Source organism: Mizuhopecten yessoensis, unplaced genomic scaffold, assembly GCF_002113885.1.
Source record: "Mizuhopecten yessoensis strain PY_sf001 unplaced genomic scaffold, ASM211388v2 scaffold11143, whole genome shotgun sequence".
NCBI lineage: Eukaryota > Metazoa > Mollusca > Bivalvia > Pectinida > Pectinidae > Mizuhopecten > Mizuhopecten yessoensis.
In genome coordinates, this window is record NW_018408901.1 from 1,099,528 (window position 1) to 1,123,572 (window position 24,045).

General features: G+C 35.3%; 1 protein-coding gene across 1 annotated transcript in view; it reads right to left on the reverse strand.

Annotated features, from left to right (window-relative positions):
* The window catches only part of LOC110466728 (glutamate receptor 4-like), a 105,676-nt gene that overhangs the window by 55,190 nt on the left and 26,441 nt on the right, over nucleotides 1-24,045 (reverse strand). The gene's annotated exons all lie outside the window — the stretch shown is intronic.

Here is a 24,045-nt window from a genome sequence, read left to right on the forward strand (position 1 = left end):
AAGGTCGTAAATGTGCCAACTAATCGCCTCTAGCACACAGACACAAACACACGCATACATTACAAACCTGGAGAGACCTCCTTAAATGGCATTAACTGTCATTTTAATTGGCTACTTAACCCAGTATATCCAAACCAGTACCAACCAAATGTTGACGCTTGGGGTACGTTCTGTCTTTGTATGCTGAAGCTGTTTTATTGTTTTTTTTTAAATAGTTAAGGTGATAGTGTGTGGTCCATGGAGATATCTACCCTGTTCATTATCTTACACCAGGGTCAAATGGTTGTCGGGAGACCAGTATATGTCCATTGGTCTAGGCAAGCTTGTACATTAACCCGCATGTGTAATCCCCATTGACTTGCCACTGCTCGTGGTGTTCTATAGAAACACGCTACTGATTTATGTTAAAGACCGGGCATGAAGACCCGCATTTCCTGGAATAATCGTTAATGGTATCACTTAATGACCGTAAGTAGAAAATTAAACGTTTCCCTTTTTAACTTCTTTTCGGGGGGATTTTAAGACGAACATGATAAAAAAGATATGTTGCATTCCAAATGAAGACTTGAGAGCCTTAGGGCTTCCTGATCAATTTCTTTCTGTAGTTATTTGACAACAGTCACATGTGATGATTCTGAAGTGTTTATCTCAATCCTGAGTGGCGCCAATACTGTAAACAACCTTGAATTATGGCTTGCGTTACACCTAAAGTCCTTAATGGACTTAGTAAAAATAATTATGCATTGTTAAATTATAAGAAACTTTGTTTACTATTTTGAAATATGAAAACCTTTATGTTTTGTAGAGGTTGATTGATATAGGTAGTTCAATCTAACTTGATATTAACGATATGTATCTTGTATACTTATGGGTAAGGTTGTGCCGGATAAAACATTTTGTAAAATATAATTTTACTTGTATTTAATGAAGAAACAATTTCAATGTGCTTTTTAGACTGAAGCAAAGTACCGCATCATGTCTGATACAAAACAACGTACATTTCCGTTTAAGAGAGCTTCACTTTTTCTCCCTATTAAATTATGCATTCGGTTGTATCTATTTTAATAGTTGTAAGTTGTCAAGTCGCCTCTATTTTGTTTCATCTTTGATTTAATCATTCGTCACCGGTTTGGATGCCATTACGAATACGGTCTTTAAGATCAATGTCATTTGTTGTACAGTATTTGTAGCAATGTTATGCAAGTCGCACATAACGAGACGCTGTTTGTTTCTCATTTAACATTGTGTAATCTATATTGTTTCAAAAGTTGTTTTGTGGGATAAGAATTAAGGAAATCAATTTTACCTAATGCCATCACAAAACTACATGTGGATATTCATTACTCAAAGTCAAAATCAATTTGCCAACTACTTTATTCAAATGGTTCAAGGTCTAGTTAATTAAACACAATGCTATGTATAAATTAATCCAATACCTAAGGTAACATATCATCAATTTTCATTTGTTCTTCCAAACATTTCCACTAAATTCACGCTGTTTGCCATTCTTTATATGTTTCAGGTGTCTTTTAGTTACCTTTCCCTGTCGTCGATGATAAACATGTAGATTGATTCATAATGCATTTGTATTTTAATTAACTTTTAATACACTAGAGAGACCGTTATTAAAACCTTATAAACATTTTTCTTTATCTTTAAAAGTAAATCAATTAATTCTCAAGTTTTACATTATATTTAAGATAATCGTAGTTTCTTTTAAAGATATAGATGTATTTCCAGTTCATTAAGTAGAAATTAACAAAAAAATATACTTGATAAATATAAAATTAAAACTTGACAACAAACTTGAACAGCATGTCACAGACACTTCACACTAAAACGTTTGTTATAAAATTATATTTAACTTTAGACAACACGAGGATTATGGTATAATGATATACCAAATCCCAAATCCCTTTTCGAACGGCAAATGTCTGTGACCAATTCTTACCTACTTAAATACTGTTAGTCTGTTCAAACTGATAAAGGTAGTCAAAGCCATATTTGCTTTTCAAGTTGACGAATGCCTTTTATCTTGGTTTGTTTGATGTCATTTCCTTTTACTTGTTTTGTCCTTACCTGCATTTTGGTCCTTATGACCTCTTCTGTGGTAATGAGTCGTTTAGAATGTTATAATAATAATGATGATGATTTACAATCAGCTGACTATTTAAACATTTTTCAGGAAACTTTTCTGAATCATTTTGCCATAAACCAAATTTTAGGAAATCCATAATACATACATACTGTTTATAAATATTGTCTTACTTTGAAATATAAAAAAAAAAAAATCTGAAATACTGCAAGAAATGATAAATACCTAGAAACATTATTAAGCTGTTACTACGAATTAGTTACATGTTAATGAATATTTAACTTTGACGTTATCATTTTAAAGCTTCATGACGTAATATGCATTGTTCTAATTAATGTCATAATTTTGACGTCACTAAAAAAACCAAGTCATCTTACCCTTTTGATACTACACATATCACTTACTATACAGTTGTGTGACCGCACAACGCACCAAAAATAGCGTGCGCACACAGTGCATACATCGTTCACACACCGTCCGCACATCGTCCACACATGGTGCGTACAACTGTGCGATTTAACAATCGTTCGCCCTGTTGTGCGCTTCTCTCCGCACAACTGTGCGATTGGGTACAATTTGTAGATCATTATTACGGAATGAAAAAATACGAAAAGCACGTATGCAGTAGTACATTTTATTGCTGTTATTTCTTATCACAGTCATGAAGATTATGTACAGTTTTACAATGCGTGTAACACAGCATTACAGTGACCGAACAGAACAGGTAAATAACAATTTGATGAGTGACCGGGGTTTTACCTGGCTTGTACCTGACACATAGAGCTGATATGCGATACCGTACATTTAGTATTTGTTATTTGCATTCAGTTTGCCTAAAGCTCCCCTTCACCTGGGTCTTCACACCCCTGGCCCTACCCTTACAAAATACGTAAACGCCCCGGGCGGGGGAAACTACGGTCCAGGTTCATGTATCAAGTGACTATGTTTACCTGTATACGGGACTGTGTTGTAATTCCACATGTGTCGATTAGGGTCGTTTAAAACAATACCGAAAACACAATTTCTAATATTAAGAAAGTAGAGACATAAAGATAAGCTTATAGATGTTGGTAGAATCTAGAACCATACGTAAAAATCAAGTTTATTTGTTTAAACACGAAACCGTGTATATTGTTAAGGCATTCCTCAATTTACACCAACCACGATTGTTATCACACAACGTTCGTCCATCGTGCACACAAATGTGCGCAAGGAATGATCGTCCAACTTTTAATCGTTTGCACATTGTGCACACATCGTTCACACACCGTGCGCACACCACACATCTTGTAACGTTGTGCGATCCCACAACTGTACGTAACATAAGTACCGTTACATGTCAGATGCATACATTTTTTCATAAAAAATAATTTATTAGACGAGCTTAGTCAGGAAAAAAAAGAAAACTTTTGTATTAGTTTTATTAATCTCAAATGAAATAGAAATGAATTTGAAATTAAAGCATTATAAGGAAAGTATGCGAATAACCATCGAATACATATTTGTGCTATCACTGTAAAGCTTCAACGTCGTCTTGTCGATCATATGCCACTATGTTGTCTGACACTTCAATTCTTATGTCTCAAGGGAGGATATTTCTATATGCGCTCAAAGCGAACTTGCATCAGATTCGTGTTATCGTAAATGTACCAACATTCGCCCTACAGCACAGACATCGCACACATGGAGAGACGTCCTAAAATAACCACAGATGTTATAGAACATTAAACAAAATACAACCAACCTAATATTTACATATCAATGCACTAACCATCCCGTGGATGACAAACATATATCCATTACGATTAAAAGTGTAGAACAGTAGCCTTGCTTAAACAATATCTCAACATGAATGCCTGTGTATACGCGCTCTACTTTACGTGTGTGTACGTATATCAACTGTCGCAGTAAAACGTTTACTTTGTTTGACTTTCTGTATCGACAAACCTAGAAAAAACAACAACAAGGGAATACCTAAATGTCTACAATAATTCGAATTCAAAATCGATAAAAGTAGGGCAAGAATGAGGTTATATATGGTTTATCATCCATTTAGAATGTGCCTCCGTGTGTATTATCAATGCGTGCGTGAGTGTACTGGAGGTAGACATGTTAGTGGTAATACCTTCATGTGATAGAGCCGATCTGAAGCCGACTTTAAAATACTTCCCCACTGTAATTCCATGCTGGAAGCACCCATTCCGACCGGAAAGCAACGGGTGAACCAGATGTTGCCGTTACCCTGAACGTTAAGCAGGGAAAAGGGCAACAAGGGAAATAAGACCAGGTGTTCCGAAAGGGTAAGTGTCTTTTGATTCATTGACGACATCCGCCATGAACAACTATATGATTTACAAGTAATGCCACCTCCTTATATTGGAACTCAAGTAAAGACAATCGAAACCAAAAGGCTTACTTATAAGCATATTAAAAACATCAACAGTCATATCTCACAAAGAAATATTTGCCCATGAGATCTTGATGGCAACCATAAAACATTTCCATAGTTTTCTCAAAAAACTATTTCTAGTAATTCTTTTTCGACTTACCTTTTATATCATCATACCATTAGAATTACTTGAGCAAAAAACCCGTAGTACGCAACCAAGGATAAATTATACACAACTATAGGCAGATCTAATGTAAAGGGTAAAATGTCTTGCCGAAGGACATACTCATATCTCGTAGTCTGCGGGATCAGAACCTAATGCTTTCGGTCAATAGGATAGCGCACTAACAACTGTGCTATGCGGCCCCACAATGTGTTATGCAATAAAACATTGAATGTGTGGCGATGTTTCCCCCATTGACCGAACTGACGAGGACCAGCATGCAAGTGTTCACGTGATCCTGAACTCTCTAGACTCCATCTTACCACCAATACGATACAAATGTTTTGTTAACAAATTAAAGAAAATGAGAAAGTATATTTTTATTTCGTGCGCTTGATTGTATTACTAGTAATAAAATAGATATCAAATTATATGTTTCGAGTTAATGGTAAAAGGAATCCTTTATAAAACATCGAACGGAACCTTTATCTTGTAATCATCGTAGTGAGACCACGAAGCTAATAAAAACGTGGATTTGTTTTACGAAGATAATTGTCGGCATAAAGGTGTAAGTCTGTTTGTCTATTCTATATCACAACATAGGGTTTGCTGATACCTCAGGGAGAAAATATCATTTCGGTAATTCCTCGGTCAGTCATACACCGGCCCATAATCGTGGCTTTTCCGCCCTCATTATTGGAGAACTACCTACTCACGACCGTAAAAGCACTAAGAGTGAACGCTCCCAGGAGGATCATGTCGTGAAATGTTCAGTATTTCACAATGTTAAAACATTGATTCTCTGCTTTAGCAAACTCTGTAATAATCACTATGACCATTGCCAACCTTGCCTACTCACATCTCTCTGCAGTCGATACAACACCATTGCACTGACAAGAGGTCCCGGGGAAAATCCTATGAAAGATTCCTAAGCTATATGTACGGTTTTAATACATTATGATTTTGATATTTATTTTAGCGCCGTATATCTAAACCGTCTCGAGTTGCTGATTGTTTGATGGAATCGATAAATCTATTTGTATATGTGTCACAGATTAATTTATTTTATTCCCCGACATTTCAGTGGTGACGACTGTTGAGATTGAATGTTTGATAGATCCCAATCCAAATCACCACAGGAATCTGATATTAGCCATTTGAGTTTGATAAATCTAATTGCTAACCCACGTCTTGTGTGTTAATGACACGGATATGATGCAATGCTGGTTTAGTGTAGATTTCAAGTTTTGATTTTTGTCTTGTTGGGTCACAGGGACAAATTTGATGTCTTAATAAATATGCATCGCTATTTCCAATGGCATCAAGAAAACTGTAGATATGAGCTTGGCTTCTCACGACTTCGGACATACAGTACATGTAGTTTATACTCCAACGTATTTATTTCAGACCAGTCTTTTTCTCATTTGTTTGCCTTACATTGACCAAATGTGTCAATTTTAAACAAATTCGAGATAAATACTATGATATTCCTGATAGGAAAACAAAAGTCGATGTAATTAATTAGTCAAAGATTTTCAAATGTGTACGTTGACTTGCTTATATCATAAAATTAGAAGCATTTTGTGAAATTTAATTTTTATGATAATATCTTACTATTTCGCTGTGTAAATGTACTTCTGTATGCAGATTCTTACAGTACCTTTTACCATTCAGTTTCCTTTCGGAATATTAACTTTTAAAAGTGTCACTTTTATAGGACCGATTAAGCAACAAGTTATTATAAATTACTAATTTTTTTTTGCTCGTGTACGTGTTCATTACTTTCATTAAGAATAACAGCATTTTAAAAAGATTTAATGCAAGTTGAGATTTGCTTTAAACGTGTCATTCCCCCCATCAAACTTAACACACTTTAAAAAATACCACTTTATAGAAAATAAATATTCAACCGATATAAAGACTTGAGAACATTAAGAAAAGAATATCAGACATGCAATTTTACAATTAATGACAAGACACTTAAAAAACAATTTTAATAGCAAAGCTAAACGGTTTCAAATTAAAACCGGTAACGTATGGATGAAACAACGCTCTATATTGGTAATGTTGTAACAAAGAAACGTTTTAATAGGTTACAGTCCATATTAACCTAGATTTGAAACGTGCTTGAAAGGATATTCTTTGGAACGCCACAAAGGGAACATTATCCATTACATTCCTCATCATTATATGACCTTAGCTGTTCGAAAGGTGTAAAATCGAAAGCAAACAAGCTATCAAATACCTTTTTCAATGCCATATAGAGATTGAAATGCTAGTTGTACTGAAATAAGATGTATTTTTAATGTGTTTCGTTGCTGGTTCTTGTATTTTTGTCGTTGCTATATATGGATGTTATGACATCAACTATCACACATTGAGTCGTGTCAAGTCTCTGAGCATATCGGTGCCTATTGCTTTTGTATTTGCAACATTATGCAACATAACAGTGAATCATCATTAAACCGTAAATAATTTGTTCTATGACTGACGTTATACGGCTATCCCGCTCAGCATTGAGGCAAAACGCGAGGAATCGCGAAATAAGGAAACAGGAAACAAAGATTGAAAGGAAATTGTCTAATGAGTGAAGCATATTTTTATTTTGTGAATTATGCGATGGGAAATGTCTTGTCTTTTTTCAACACTCAGCCGGCAAGGGTTCAGTTTTTATGTTTGAACAGCTCATTACGAATTTAGTTTGGTTTTATTAGGTCATCTGACCCTTTGATGACCTATAGTCATCGTGCTTCGTCCGTCGTCGTCCGCCGTCCGTAAACTTGCAACATTTTAAACTTTTCCTCAAGTTTCCTTAGTGGGATTGAGCTGAAACTTGCCTGAAATGACCCTGAGATGGCCCTGACAAAGTGTTGTTATTTTACGGGTCGGTGCAGAATCCAATATGGCCACCATGACCACCATCTTGTGAAAACACATTTTAAACTTCTTCTCAACTTCCACCGGTGGGATTGAGGTCAAACTTGCCTGAAATGATCCTGAGATGGTCCTGACCAAGTGTTGTTTCGGGTTGGTCTGAAATCAAAGATGGCCGCAATCTTGAAAATAACTTTTAAGCTGCTTCTCCAGTTCCACTGGTGCCATTGAGCTAAAAATTGTTGGGGATGTTTCGGGGCCTCGAAAGTGAAACTTAGCTATAAATTATTTGCTTTAAAATGCTATTGTTCCTTAATGCCTTAATGGATATTGCAACCAAATATGGTCTGAAATATCATCAGGGGGGGAGGAGGAAAATCGTTTCTAAAACTACCATCATGGAAAACAAATTCTTAGAATTTTTCATTGAAAGTTGAAAAGTTACCGTTCTCCCTGCTCAGTCTTTGTAGTCAAATGACCGTTTAGGCCCATAGGCCTCCTGTTTTGTTTACCGTCCTATCAACAGCTAAGGTCATTTAAGGACGTCCTTCAATGTGTGTTTTTGTATGTGTGTAAATGTGCTGGAGACAGAATAGCTGGTGCATTTACCGCCTTGTGATAGCGCGGATCTGATTCAAACTTTATAGTGCTATTTCACTGAAATACCAAACCGAAGGCACCTAGCCAATTAACAAAGGAAAAGCCAAAACATGGTTAAAAATCATGTTAAAGGAAACAAACGAAAATATAAGAGACAAAGGTTAATTTGAATACTTGGTAGTCAATAAAATTGAGAGGTTTACTGTTTAAAAAAAAAGAGATGTACGACCTGTTACATATCTATCTAGAATGTATCTCCTACTTGCTGAACGCCAGTGCAAACTATTAAGATACTGTAAATGGTGATTATCTTGCAGTACTTAAGGTAAGCATAGTAACAAATTGGATCTGCTTTTGTATTGTTAGTGTTATATTTTCTATTATTCCAAGACAAACTGTTGAAGTTTAACCCTGTACAACCAACCATTCAAAGACAAGCCTAACTTGTTATAGGGAGGGGGTTGCCGCAGGTAATGATATCAAATAAAGCAGGTCAATTCCTTTTTGAACCCGCACGAACTCTTTGTGTGTTCACCGTGTGAAATATATTTCTTTGTTTTGTTTCTGTTCGGTATAACGTCAACGCAACATCTGAGGGCCTAGAAAACAGGATAACGCTGCTGAAAGCAAATAGCAAGGAGGCGATAACAATAGTTATATATTTCCAATTTGGTGGAGTGAGGTTTCAGATTTATTTGGTTTCTTTTATGTTTACTAAACAGAAGATACAGCAGAAAATCTCAGCTTCTTAAGGTTGCCCCCATACGCCAACATGCAGTGGAACACAAACAGCATTTTCTTTCTTGAACCTGCAGGTGTTACGTATTATTTCTATTTGAAGCCCTATCATATTAGCAATAGCGACAAAATTATAGGCGTAAGACGGGTAAGTGCAGACAACACTAAGATATCAGAAGAGTACTTCACGTTTTCTGGACACACAATGTTCTCACAACAGCCATAATAGTACCAAGACGGCTACTTGGGGAAATACCACGAACAGCAAAAACCAGGTTTATGAGAAAATAACAGAGAGAGCGAGATTCATAGTGTTGCAAAGGGTACATCAGATCAAGTTCAGTTTCTCAAATGTCTCCTTAGCAGCGGATACAAGCTCCTGACTCCGCAGAGGTATTCACGTTTATCGTCTCTCACAATAATCGGGACTACTGGATACAACAGACTTATAGATTATCACATTGTGTTTTCGGGGTTTGTCGAGGGAATAATTTTCACATCGCAAGCACGTGAATAAAGTCGAGATGATACTGTATGTGCTCACTGTAAGCTTAATGGTCATCGAGATCCTCGTTTTGTTACAAACGTCAACAAATAGAGGGTTTTTGCGGAGTAATACCATGAGCTTTACAAATATGTAAAAAGATATTTATGAATCAGTATATTGTTTTTGTTGTTTGCTTCTTCATAAAGCTGCTGTTATTTTTCTCACAATAATGTTCCATACCTGTATAATGATTTTGTTTATGACAAACTATTTTCTTACACGTATCACCTTTGCGTAGATACTATTTCTGGTTCAGGACGAGACTTCGTGCGAGCACTCGGCTGACGTACTTTTGAGAAAAATACTTTTCGAAATAGGAAATTCCATTCTTAAGGTTTTTTCTGAGTATTCTCATAATGACAACCCATGAAAATATTCTTGCTACATGTTGGTTGTCTTAAGTACAATGTAGTATGTAGATGATAAATAAATTGCTAATCCCGTTTTTGTAACAATAGCCGTAAGAACTAATATTTAATGGGGGAAAAAATAACTGTTCCCTCCTTTAATATTATGGGCAACTTACTGTAAGCAAACCAATGTGTTTGTTTTTGAGAAATTGGACCGCGCATGATACAACGTTATAAAATCGTCTTTGTTATAACATACAACATTATTACAAAAAAATATTCTGGAGTGTTATTTACAACAAGAGTGGACATGGGATACTGTCATGCTCTTTAACGTCTTTATTATCTATACAACCAGTCGCGATTATTAAGTCGTTTTTCTATTGGATAAAATATGTAAGATATATTTCCATATTTTTTTCCATGATAAACAAGGAAATCCACTTTTACTTTTGACGTTTAAGTTTCTTTAAAGTCATTACCATTACGATTTTACTAACAATTATTGACCGTCAAAACCTCTTCTATTTTGATAGGCTGTTATTTTTTTTTGTATTGTTAAAAGGCCTATCGACAATGTGAGTCATTTAGGGCCAACAATACTGTAAAAAGAGACTTTCACGAAAATAAACACATCAAATCAAAACATGATAACTTAAAATATGTAAAGGATTAAAGAAATACATCAATATTGAACAAATTTGCTGCACATTATATCATATTTTAATGTAAAGATCAATAGAGTGTTAATAGTCAAATATTAATTGCACAGACACTGTATCCAAAAATCTTTTCATAGACGGTACATCATAAAATCTGTCACGTAATTATTTGAAATCAGCGCATTCAATGATAAAGTGTTTGACTGTAAATGATTGATCAAATGCATGACAATGAGGCTGGTTTTGCTTACGCAAAAGTCTGTTAGGAATTCAATGATAATAATAATAAAAAAAATCCAAATAAGTTGACTAAATGACGCTTCGTTTGGCTCTGTATCAAATTAAAGTACCGTCAAAGGCTATGTGCACTTTAAATTTTCCCTTTCTGAAGACTATCTTGCTTGCCGAACGTCTGTTAAAAATCAAGAAGCTTGCGATATTTTAATCGAATTCATGCAATATTTAAAAAGAATATATATATATATATATATACAATTGTAATCACCTTCCATGTTGAACAGTTATGTGGTGTCATTTTTTAATAGTGGCGATATACAAAGTACACTGTACCACCATGTACAATTTTGGATCTGTATTATTATATATTTTTTACAACACAACATTCAGTGCAAAACTCAAAAGTCTTAGTTGCCACAGCAATGTTATTGAATTACGTTACATGCCGAGTTATCTTTATATGGCATTTGGCGTATATATTTCGTACATATGACGACAGTTTCGTGTCGTAATAGGAACGGCAGACATTTTGTTTGGCACTTTAGTGACATTTCATAAAGGGAGACGAAAAGACGATCAATAACGGTAAAATGTGCACTACTAGTATATATCGGCGTATTCTACCTAACAATGAAACCACATATATATATATATTGGTAAAGTGTGTATTACCAAACGGCGTATCCTACCTCACAGTGAAATCAGATATATCTAATGGCAACGTGTGTATTACCTAAAAATGAAACCAGTTCTATCTAACGGTAAAGGGTGTCCTACTTAACACTGAAACTAAGTCGATCGAGCGGTAAAGTGTTTCCTACCCACCAGTGAAATAATTTCTATCGAACGGTAAACTTTGTTCTACCCAACAGTAAAACCAATTATATCCAATGGTAAAGGGTGTCCTACCTAACATTGAACTGTGTTCTATCGAACGTTAAAGTGTGTCTTAGCCAACAGTAAAACCAATTATATCGAATGGTAAAGGGTGTCCTACCTAACATTGAACTGTGTTCTATCGAACGTTAAAGTGACTAAATGACGCTTCGTTTGGCTCTGTATCAAATTAAAGTACCGTCAAAGGCTATGTGCACTTTAAATTTTCCCTTTCTGAAGACTATCTTGCTTGCCGAACGTCTGTTAAAAATCAAGAAGCTTGCGATATTTTAATCGAATTCATGCAATATTTAAAAAGAATATATATATATATATATATACAATTGTAATCACCTTCCATGTTGAACAGTTATGTGGTGTCATTTTTTAATAGTGGCGATATACAAAGTACACTGTACCACCATGTACAATTTTGGATCTGTATTATTATATATTTTTTACAACACAACATTCAGTGCAAAACTCAAAAGTCTTAGTTGCCACAGCAATGTTATTGAATTACGTTACATGCCGAGTTATCTTTATATGGCATTTGGCGTATATATTTCGTACATATGACGACAGTTTCGTGTCGTAATAGGAACGGCAGACATTTTGTTTGGCACTTTAGTGACATTTCATAAAGGGAGACGAAAAGACGATCAATAACGGTAAAATGTGCACTACTAGTATATATCGGCGTATTCTACCTAACAATGAAACCACATATATATATATATTGGTAAAGTGTGTATTACCAAACGGCGTATCCTACCTCACAGTGAAATCAGATATATCTAATGGCAACGTGTGTATTACCTAAAAATGAAACCAGTTCTATCTAACGGTAAAGGGTGTCCTACTTAACACTGAAACTAAGTCGATCGAGCGGTAAAGTGTTTCCTACCCACCAGTGAAATAATTTCTATCGAACGGTAAACTTTGTTCTACCCAACAGTAAAACCAATTATATCCAATGGTAAAGGGTGTCCTACCTAACATTGAACTGTGTTCTATCGAACGTTAAAGTGTGTCTTAGCCAACAGTAAAACCAATTATATCGAATGGTAAAGGGTGTCCTACCTAACATTGAACTGTGTTCTATCGAACGTTAAAGTGACTAAATGACGCTTCGTTTGGCTCTGTATCAAATTAAAGTACCGTCAAAGGCTATGTGCACTTTAAATTTTCCCTTTCTGAAGACTATCTTGCTTGCCGAACGTCTGTTAAAAATCAAGAAGCTTGCGATATTTTAATCGAATTCATGCAATATTTAAAAAGAATATATATATATATATATATACAATTGTAATCACCTTCCATGTTGAACAGTTATGTGGTGTCATTTTTTAATAGTGGCGATATACAAAGTACACTGTACCACCATGTACAATTTTGGATCTGTATTATTATATATTTTTTACAACACAACATTCAGTGCAAAACTCAAAAGTCTTAGTTGCCACAGCAATGTTATTGAATTACGTTACATGCCGAGTTATCTTTATATGGCATTTGGCGTATATATTTCGTACATATGACGACAGTTTCGTGTCGTAATAGGAACGGCAGACATTTTGTTTGGCACTTTAGTGACATTTCATAAAGGGAGACGAAAAGACGATCAATAACGGTAAAATGTGCACTACTAGTATATATCGGCGTATTCTACCTGACAATGAAACCACATATATATATATTGGTAAAGTGTGTATTACCAAACGGCGTATCCTACCTCACAGTGAAACCAGATATATCTAATGGCAACGTGTGTATTACCTAAAAATGAAACCAGTTCTATCTAACGGTAAAGGGTGTCCTACTTAACACTGAAACTAAGTCGATCGAGCGGTATAGTGTTTCCTACCCACCAGTGAAATAATTTCTATCGAACGGTAAACTTTGTTCTACCCAACAGTAAAACCAATTATATCCAATGGTAAAGGGTGTCCTCCCTAACATTGAACTGTGTTCTAGCGAACGTTAAAGTGTGTCTTAGCCAACAGTAAAACCAGCTCTATTTAACGGTAAAGGGTGTCCTACCTAACATTGAACTTTGTTCTATCGAACGTTAAAGTGTGTCTTAGCCAACAGTGAAACCAGCTCTATTTAACGGTAAAGGGTGTCCTACCTAACATTGAATTGTGTTCTATCGAACGTTAAAGTGTGTCTTAGCCAACAGTGAAACCAGCTCTATTTAACGGTAAAGGGTGTCCTACCTAACATTAAAACAAGCTCTATATAACGATAAAGGGTGTCCTACCTTACATTGAAACCAGCTCTATAAAACGGTAAAGTGTGTCCTAACTAATATTGAAACCAGCTCTATATAACGGTAAAGTGTGTCCTAACTAACATTGAAACCAGCTCTATCTAACGGTAAAATCTGTCATACCGTACAGTGAAACCAGCTCTATCTAACGGTAAAATGTGTCATAGCATACAGTGAAACCAGATTTATCTAACGGTAAAGCGTATCCTACCTCAAAATGAAACCAGTTCTATTCAACGGTAAAATGTTAACTATCTAACGACTACCCTACATTATTGCGAAAACTGTTCTATGTTATGATAAAATGTGTACTTCCTAACGGTAAGACATGTCCCACATGTACCTATCATAACAGTTAGGTGTGTCTTAGTTAACAATAAAAAAAGTCCACTACATATCGGAAAGGTGGTTACAATTAACGGTAATATGTGTCCTTCTTAAAGGTTAAATGTGTCCCAACTACGTTGAAATGAGTCCTACCTGATATATTATGGACTGTTGAGCCCTTTTATTGAGCAGAAAATTGTTTTCGCGGCCTGCAAAATACGCCAAATAAAAATATATTTTTTCTTGCCATGTTACATTTGTATACATATATGTAACCAATTAGTACAAATATATAGGTAAACTATTTCGGACAATTTTACTCCATGCTCCTCCACCAAATGTATTCCTGGAAAAAAGGACGGGAATCAAAACACAATACAATACAATGCATAGTGTGTATAGGTACATTACAGCGGCCCAACGTGCTGACTATCGACAAACAATGAAGACAGAGAACACTATTCAAAATTATGATGTTCGTGCTTTACATATATATATATATTTCGTAGTTACTGCTTATTAGTTGTATTTCGCGAGATGTACATTTTCACGCGAATCCGAGATCAGAATTCAGTATCCCAACATAAAGTAACAAGCTGGTATTTCGCTAAAACTGTATATATCTTTCGAATTCATGTTTTATAGTTATAACAGTTAGTGATTGACAATATATATGTCATCCAGTAGTTGAACGTTACATATGTTGAAGTGTACATGAATAGTAATAATGCATTGAAGTGGGAAATACCGAATTGGGAAACAGTGTTCAAATCATCGATAACGAAACCTTATCTAACACTTTTTTATCATTCATGTATGTTAAACCTTCTCAGTAATATCCAAGATCACAAGAAGTCAATAATTTACAATAAGTCCGGCTTGAAAGTAGAGAGTAGACTCTCGTACAGATACATCCTGTACGTGTACGGAGAAAGATAAGACAGGCGGTATTCCATTGCATGTACATGTATGTCAGAAGCTAACGAAAAGGAGCGGTTTGTCGTTTTAGAGGACAAATCTGATCTGATTCCACCATTGCACACTTCTCACGTCTGTTTTATCCCCCTCTTTGTTTCAGCGATGCTTGACTGTACACCAGTCTCCATATGACCTTAGCTGTAGTAAGGACATAAAATACCAAACAAAACTAAATCATGTAGTAACAGCCTGAATAAAGACTCCAGAATAAAATCTCAATTGTTGAACAGTGGAGGATAATCTAGATAAGATAAAAACAAACCAGGATGTTTGGTAACTGTAGATAAAATCTAGGAACAAATGTACATTCAGATACAGATTACATATAAGTAAAAGTAATAAGACTTGGCTTTGGTTGAAAATGCAATCTGGATCTTATTTTCTAAAGCCTTTTCTACACGCCAGACGAAAACTCAAAGGGCCAATTTTGTCAATGATATAATTATACATACTGACTTTCAGTGCATATCAAACTCGTGAAGAGAATTTTAATGATATCGTTAATAACGATCGTATAAATATGCTTAAATGATCTTGCATAATTGCACAAAATCGTTCACTGAGTTTTAAGGTTTCTTTTAATTAAGCTAAGAGCACTTTGTAATACGCCCGAGTCGTGATTCACACCCCGTAATTGAACATGCTCCTAGCCCAGTGTTTCTAATCTTCGAGTAATATAGATGTAAAAAGGATTGTTGGCTGGTATTCAGGAAGCAATAGATACAAACAGAAAGATAAAAAAAATGTTTACCTCCGGGAATACAAAATGTAGCATCCAAATCTCTCTTCTGGTTTCAGCCTTTTGTAAAAGTGTATTAAAATGTGTGACATTTGCTTTTTACATGAAGTTAGTTTTAAAAGGATGCCTTCCCTATTCGTGCGAGATATTACTTTTAAATAAAACTCACCTAGCAAAACCCCCCTTTTCAGAATAAAAAAAGTTTTAAAAAGTCAGCAGAAAGCTATTAAGCAGATTTCGAACATATCGTCTACACGCAGACATAGCAAAAGATGGACATGGATTATTTTATCTGCCCTCAAACACTATGTCTAAACTTTGTGATTTCAGCAATTTGAAACATGATGTCACATAAAATAAATTACAGATAGCGAATGTCTCGCTATACTTATACAGAAAATATGCCCATGGCAATGGGAGCGATACAGTCTTTAAAATAGGGATGAAATAATTTTGTCGGAGTAGTTCGGAGTGATAATATGTCGTGAGCGTCGCAATTTTATATAATTATCAGTTGAGAAACAATAGCTATAAGGGCATTTTAGAGCGAAACAAACAGATATACCGTGTAATATACCCATAGGACTAAAACCATAGACGACAATTGTGAAGTTTTGCACTTCTAGCTTGCTGCACATTACCGATTCTTCCCAGAATCATACAGGATTTTACGATATGGATGGAGCATCGAAGAGTGACGTGGCGTCCGCATGATTACTAGGATACCTTAGGGACGCCAATAATAGTCAGATATACAAAGTGTATTTTACGATGGCAAAGCGGTGTACGGAGTCTTACATAATGTATTGCATAGTTTATTGTCGTCTTTGCTATCTATAGAAAATTGCTCACAAACAAGACTTTATTTCATTTGAGCAGCTGTTCATTTGTTTTAAAATCAGATGTTTATATTTCTCCATGTCACTTTTCGTTCCATTTGCTATAATAGAAAAAAACTTATCTTCGTCCAAAAGAAATGCAAAATTAAGAAATGGGCATGTTAAAAACTGTTCATTTCATATGAGATATATATTTTGCGTGGCTTCTCATCGGGAAGAAAAAAAATAAACTGTTATGGTGCATCCTTGATGATGGGCACTCTTTCATGTATCGTAAGAGTCGACTTATGTGGCAGAATTGGGGACTTGCTTTCGCGCCTTCACCTTGGGGACACAAAAACGACCAAATAAATCTGCTGCACTCTTTGCAATTGCTGGTATATTTTTTCTCGCTCTTATTCTAAATATCTGTTATTTCCTAGTGCCTTGCTTGGCAACACCTCACTTTTTGCGTTGATGTTGAGCGTTTGCCCATGTTAGGAAGGCAATGAGTTCTGTCCCCAGACCGATACATCCCAACGTCCCTTAGCGTGAGAGTTGTTATTCCCTGCGTAACTAAACGTTCAGCATTGAGGGGAATGGCAAAACTGGTTCATCCGTTGTCAGTATGTGACTGGGCGGAAATATGTGCTGTGTGCCATCGGCATGGTATTAAAGTAAGGTAACACTATCAAGTCGACATCAGGTCCACGCTATAACAAGGAGGCAAAAAGACTAACATACCCTGTCTCCGGCACACACACTAACAAGCACGTATACACGACACACTACGATTCGCGTCCTTAAATGACCTTAGCTGTTAATAGGACGTTAACAAAATGAAACCAAACCAAACCAAACCACGATGAAGGGGATTAATAGGATCTGTCGCAAGGATACAGATAACCCAACATTTGTCAACAACTGTCAATAAGACAATAAATAAATAAGGGTTACATTAGTGGTGAGACACAAGCTTATTCTTTTCACCATCAGAAACGAGTTTTATTTACGTAAATACCACGTAATAACATAAATTCATGACGTCATACCTTTATTTATGTTCAAGTTATGAGAGAAACATAACATTCAAGTCATATTATGATTCATGTTAGTTATTGGGTATAATCCACTGATTCGTTGATTTAACTAAAAAACCCATAGAATGGATAAAAGTCGATACCAATCATCTGTAGATGGGTTCCGTTTAAGTTTAAGATAATCTTTTTAATAATAACTGACGAGTTCATATATGACGACTTGATGAATATGTGACTTGATTATATGTTTTTCGTATGCTTGGATGTTTTATTTCAACAGTTAAAATAAACATAAGTACATTATTTTGTATGAATATTTTAAGTTGCATTCACTGCGGCCTAGATGGAGAAGGAAAGGCACCTGTAATGCAGTTACAATTAAAACGCCAAACGTTAAACATTGCAAGTAAAGCCTCTAAATAAGGCCCCTTGTTTGTCACTTTACAAAAAACCTTTTACATAATGTATCCCGTAATGTTTTTCACCTCCCCAACTGTCAATATATATATTTCACGGTCCTTTTCCCTTATTTACAGCAAATCATTTATGTTCCGTGCTTAGTTTACATAGTCAAACTCTGATTTATGAAACTGGCAACATCGGGTTTAAAAACGGAAATGGTGACAAAGATAATATGAACGATAAGCTATCTGCAATTCAGTTCACTGTGGTTTCTAAAAATCCCATTCAGAGAAGATAGAATAGAGGAAGTCGTCCTCTCACGACGTCGCCCAGTGCATAGTATAGCCCATGTGACTGCTTCGGAAGGAGGACTAGCCGCTTTGCCATTCGTGTTACACATAAATGACTCTGCCTCACATGTTTGTCAAGTGTGCCGATTTTAGGCAGATTTGAGATAATTATTATGATGTGCCTGATATGAAAAAAAATGTTTAATTTTGAGACTGATCGGATATAGAATATTGCCGACAGGCCACCATCTTGGATTTTGATAGTGAAGTTTTGTTATCACTATTTCTTAGGAAGTACTGGAGGGATCTTTCCCAATTTTTATAAGAAAGCTTCCCTAGGTCTGTAGTTGTGCAGGTTTAATTTTGGAAATTATCAGAAAATCAAAATGGCCAACAGGCAGCCTTCTTGGATTTTGACAGTGAAGGTTTGTGATGGCTATTACTCAGGAAGTACTGGAAATATCTTTCTTATTTTTTTGTGTAGGTTGGTTTGTTGATTAAATTCGTTGTGTAACACTATATGAATTGTTCACACAGGCCTCAAATCCAATGCACCAGCGAAAAATCGGCGCCACTCGGACTACATAATGCATGAAGCTTTTGCTGCCAGCGAAAACCTAAAGTAATGCATATTTTCTTATGAGACTGATCAGATAAACAAATCTTTGATTTTGACAGTTAAGGTTTCTTAGTGCTTTTCCCCAGGAAGTACTGGAGGTTTCTTTCTCAAATTCTATATGCAGGTTCCCCACTATCCTATTGTAAATGTTTACTTTTGAAACTGATCAGATAAACAAAATGGCCGACCGACAGACATCTTCGAATTTTGACATTGAAGGTTTGCTAGTACTATTTATCAAATTTGATATGTAGGTTCCCCTTGATCCCTCGTTGTACATGTTTTATTTTTAAACTGATCATAAAAACAAAACGGCTAAAGGAAGATCTAAACATATCTTTCTCATATTACAATGATCGATTCTATTTCTTTCACATTAAGTACTGTACTAGTAAATATGTGAAATGACAAACTCACTTTGAAGGTTGTCTTTCATACACATCAGTATTACGTTTTGATCAAGGTGCATTTACTGTTAACATGACTCTATCAAACAGATACGAGAATAGAAGAGAAAAGATCGAACTGACAAAGAACTAATGAAGATGGTACGATGGTTGGTGCCAAGATCTCTCCGGGATCTCTTGTTACAGTTGTAGGCTCTTTAACAAAAACACTTATTATATTCTTAGACACTGGTAATATTTAGATGTTTTCAAGTTATCAATCGTAAAATATCTAGAGACAGTTAATAGTATGTTAATGTAACATGTCCACGTGTCAATCAACATGAACTATTTATTGAAGATAATGTGGGTGCAATGTTAGTTATACATTCAAAATTTATAATAAACGACAATGGTTTAAACTATCAATTTCAGACAATTTCCATATTACAAAGTAACAGTTCGCATTTTGGTACAAATCTACCGTAATAGTTTGGATTTGTTTTGCATCTATTTCACCTGTTTTTCAGCTTCCAGACTATCATTTAAAACGGCAGTGGTATTAAATGACAAAAGATACCAGAGGGATCTTGGCGCCCACTATTGTACCATCTTCATTAGTTCTTTGTCAGTTCGATTTTGTCTCTTATCTGTTTTATCAGTTAGCCCTCTTAATCAGTCTTTTGATCAGTCTCAAAAGTTAACATGCACTTATGACACAGGGGAAATTACATATAAAATAAACACGTCGAGTTAATTCTGGGAAATGGCGATACAAATCTTAAACTCTAACAAGATGACCGCCTGTTCGCATCTTGGTTTTCAGACCAGCCCCAAAATGTAATATGCATAACTGAGAACCAAGATGAAAAATTTGAGAAAGACCCCTCCTGAACATCATGAGAAAACACGCTAACAAACTTTCATTCTCAAATTCAAATTTCGACAGACGGCCATCTTGATGTTCATGTCTGTCCCTTAATTTGATATGCGTAACTAGGGACCATGGGGAACTTTGATGTAAAATTTGAGAAAGAATTTCTGAAAAAATTGTCAACAACTTTAACTTTCAAGTTCAAGATGGCTGCCTGTCGGCCATTTTGATTTTGTGATCATTCCCAAAAAAAGAGGGGCGGAATGACGGACGAACGGACCACGGACGCAGGGTTATTTAAACAGCCCACCATCATTAAGTTACAGTAAAGCACCCTCCGACTTCGTGCTTGGATCTTAAGTAAAGTGTAAAATGACTAAACGCAAAAATGAATTACCTCAAAGTACTGTCGGAATTAGTTGAATTGGGTTAGATCTTCACAATGGAACTAGAGCCACCATTTGTGGAAATTCAATGTTTATAATATTAATCTATAACCTGTAGAAAACAATCACGTTGGATTGCAAGACGTATTGTACATACCATATCTTTCAATATGGGAACTCTCCTAATACTGCCATAGTTTAAAAGAAATCAAATAATTATATGACGTTACGTTTCAGTATGAATGCTGCAATATTTTTCCTCAATAGTAAGATATGGTTTTACAGACATGGATAACATTGTCTCTATATTATGAATAGGGAATAAACTATTGAATATGATTTATAGTCATATCCCTCCAGTGATATTTCACTATGTTACATATAATACAGTTATAAACATCTCGTAATTTATCTTTCTTGTGATTCCCAACTTTACGCAGTAAATATATCAGACAATACTTAAATTCTGCTTTTTTATAAATACTTTCAGAGGATTCAATTAATTTTGCTGAAACGTAATCTTCAAGTTTTCTTATCTATGTTATATCTTGAAAACAATTAAAATATTTAACAAATATAAAAATGTGTATCAGAATGAATCTAAAATCAAATTTGTTTTCAAATAAATAACATAGCTATTGACTACTGAAAACAATTTGGTAAATATAATCTAATTCCTAGACAAAACGGTTAAAATAATATAAAAATAAACATAAAATTTGTTATCAAATAATGAAATATATGTTGACTTCTGAAAACAATTGGGTAATAAGTTTGATTCCAATTGCGAAATGGGAACTATAAAACCAGCATAACCATGTTAATAGTTTGATGACATTTATTTGGAAAGAAAACAAAGACAGCATTGTGTCGCATAATGCAATGAATATGTCGTGTTACAAAAAAATGCAAAAGGCATATTTGATATGAAAAGGCAATTACAAAAACTGATGCACAATAACAAAAACACTAAAGATAACGTCAGTAAGAAATGAATGCCCCATTGTGCCTTTATTTTGACCTAAACTGGCTACATTGACCTAAATGATTATCTTGGGACTTTGAAATGAGAATGAACTATTTTTTTAATATTCTCAAACTTGATCTTTGTATAGGGACGTGACATGACAGGACATACATTTGCAACACTATTTTTACAACAACAACACAACCCCCCCCCCCCCCCCCCCCCCACACACACACAAGCACACACACATCCTAATGATAAGGCGGAAGCAATATCAGGACCTCCATGAATAATCGGCAGCGCACTAGGAATGCTCCGAAAAAAGTACACGGTTTTGTACAATATCATCAATCATTCCAGACACCGAAATTCCTGTTTGGTTAATATAGTATTATGCCTACATTATTATTTCTTTATCGCATAGTTGTTTGAAGCATATCCGACAAAATATATCCGTGATATACTGGTATATACTGGTTTACAGAACGCCGAGGAAAAATGTATTTGAAAAGATAGTCAATGGAGTTAAACGTACACAGTCATCTTAACATTACCTTGAATGACAAAATTAAATCGGTACCAACTCTTTCGAAGTTATTTGATTTGACATATCATCATTTATGTAACTGCTGCTAGTAATGTGTACATCAGGGTTGTACTAAAACAGGTTCATAGCATATGAAAATATTTGCTTTTAGGGATGTAAAGCAAAATATTGGGCGTCAAGTATACTGTTTATAACATTAGTATAAACGTGGTTACGCTCCTGTGGTGATCAATTTTAAAATACTCATTGTATATGACAATGTCAAGTAATAAATAAAAACAAAATTGATGATTAATAGCTAAAATGTTGCATCAGACAGCAATACAGACTCAATGCTTGCATTTCAGAGTCATTATATTTGCATTTCCTATCTGCATTCATATTACATAACATTCATCATGATAGGAATAGTTTTTCCTTTGACAAAACTACTGTATAGATGAAACACAGGAAATAATCATCGACTACCATGTCTTAGAATACTGTGTCCTTGAATAAGGATTTGTTTCCCGACCTGCCATCTTTCGTAAATGAGAAAGAGTTGTATGAAAGGAATTCACGGCAGTGTACTCTATACCCTAAATTGCAAATAAAAACACTTTTCAGTTTCAATCAACCTGAAATCAATTTTTCTGATTTGGCATTTTAATCGAGATAACTGGAAGGCAAGGCTACGCGATGAGATTTAATCATCAGTCATTTGCCTTGCATTGAAGACTGCAATAGAGGCATTACGGTCTCTTTCAGATTTGCTCATATTCAATTCCTCAATCAACCAGAAAAAAAACTAGCTGCTAATATTTCTGTAATCACGAAATGCGTTCCAAAAAAAGGCTTTATTTCAAAATGATATAATTGGTGTTTACGATCCGTAAAATAAAACGGGAAAACGTGCACGCCCAATTACAATAAAATCTAAGATAAGTGATCTAAAAAGTTGACAGAATCCGAACTGATTTTCATTGCCGTAACCTTAGCAAAAAAGACAATATCTCGTTTAAAACAGTCCTTGCTACAATGCTCTTTGGAATCTATGTATGGCCAATTAAACACTGGAAGCTTGCTTTCTGTACATGTCCTTTGTGACCTTAAATGTATTCAATGTCACGATTTAAAGATATAATTACCACTTTTCGGGGGCCTTTTATTGTGTTATGAAAACGCGTACATATAGGACTTTAGGAATGGTGTGCCGTTCTTTTCAGAAATAATGATTGTCTTCATTTAAGGGTTTTGATACTATACGTATGCCTCTCTTGGCAATACCTCACGTTTGGCCTTGGTATTAATCGTTCGCCCTGGTTAAGGCAGTGGGTTATGTGTTCTGTGTTGGACATACCAAAGTCCTTAAAAATGGTAGTTGTTAGTCCTTGCTTAACCTTTTGCTTTTATGATAACCGCAAAAGCTGTGCTTGTTGTCTTCGGCGTGTTTCCTTGAGGAAATTCGGCATCAGATCCGCGCTATCGCAATGAGGCATCTACACTCACATACCGTCTCCATCAAGCACACATGTATATTGAGACACATCATTAAAGGACTTGATAAAGACGCTTTACAAAAAAATGAAAAACCTATGTAGAATTGAATGATTCATTGTATAAATCCTAGATTAAACCTTACTTCACGTGCGGAATGGCATATCTTTGATAACCAATGTAGTATATTAACCGTGTAGTTTGAGTCAAACACATCTATTTTCACGCGAACGACTTTGTGACAGTATCTACGCCAGGGATAACGTCCTCTAACACCAAGGTCATATGAAGACGGTTGCCTAGGGAGACCCAAACGAAAGGAAAGAGAAGGTGTGAGAGAAAGAAAAGACAAATCCCATGTGTTGCAATTGTAGCAGCAGATACATTTTAGTT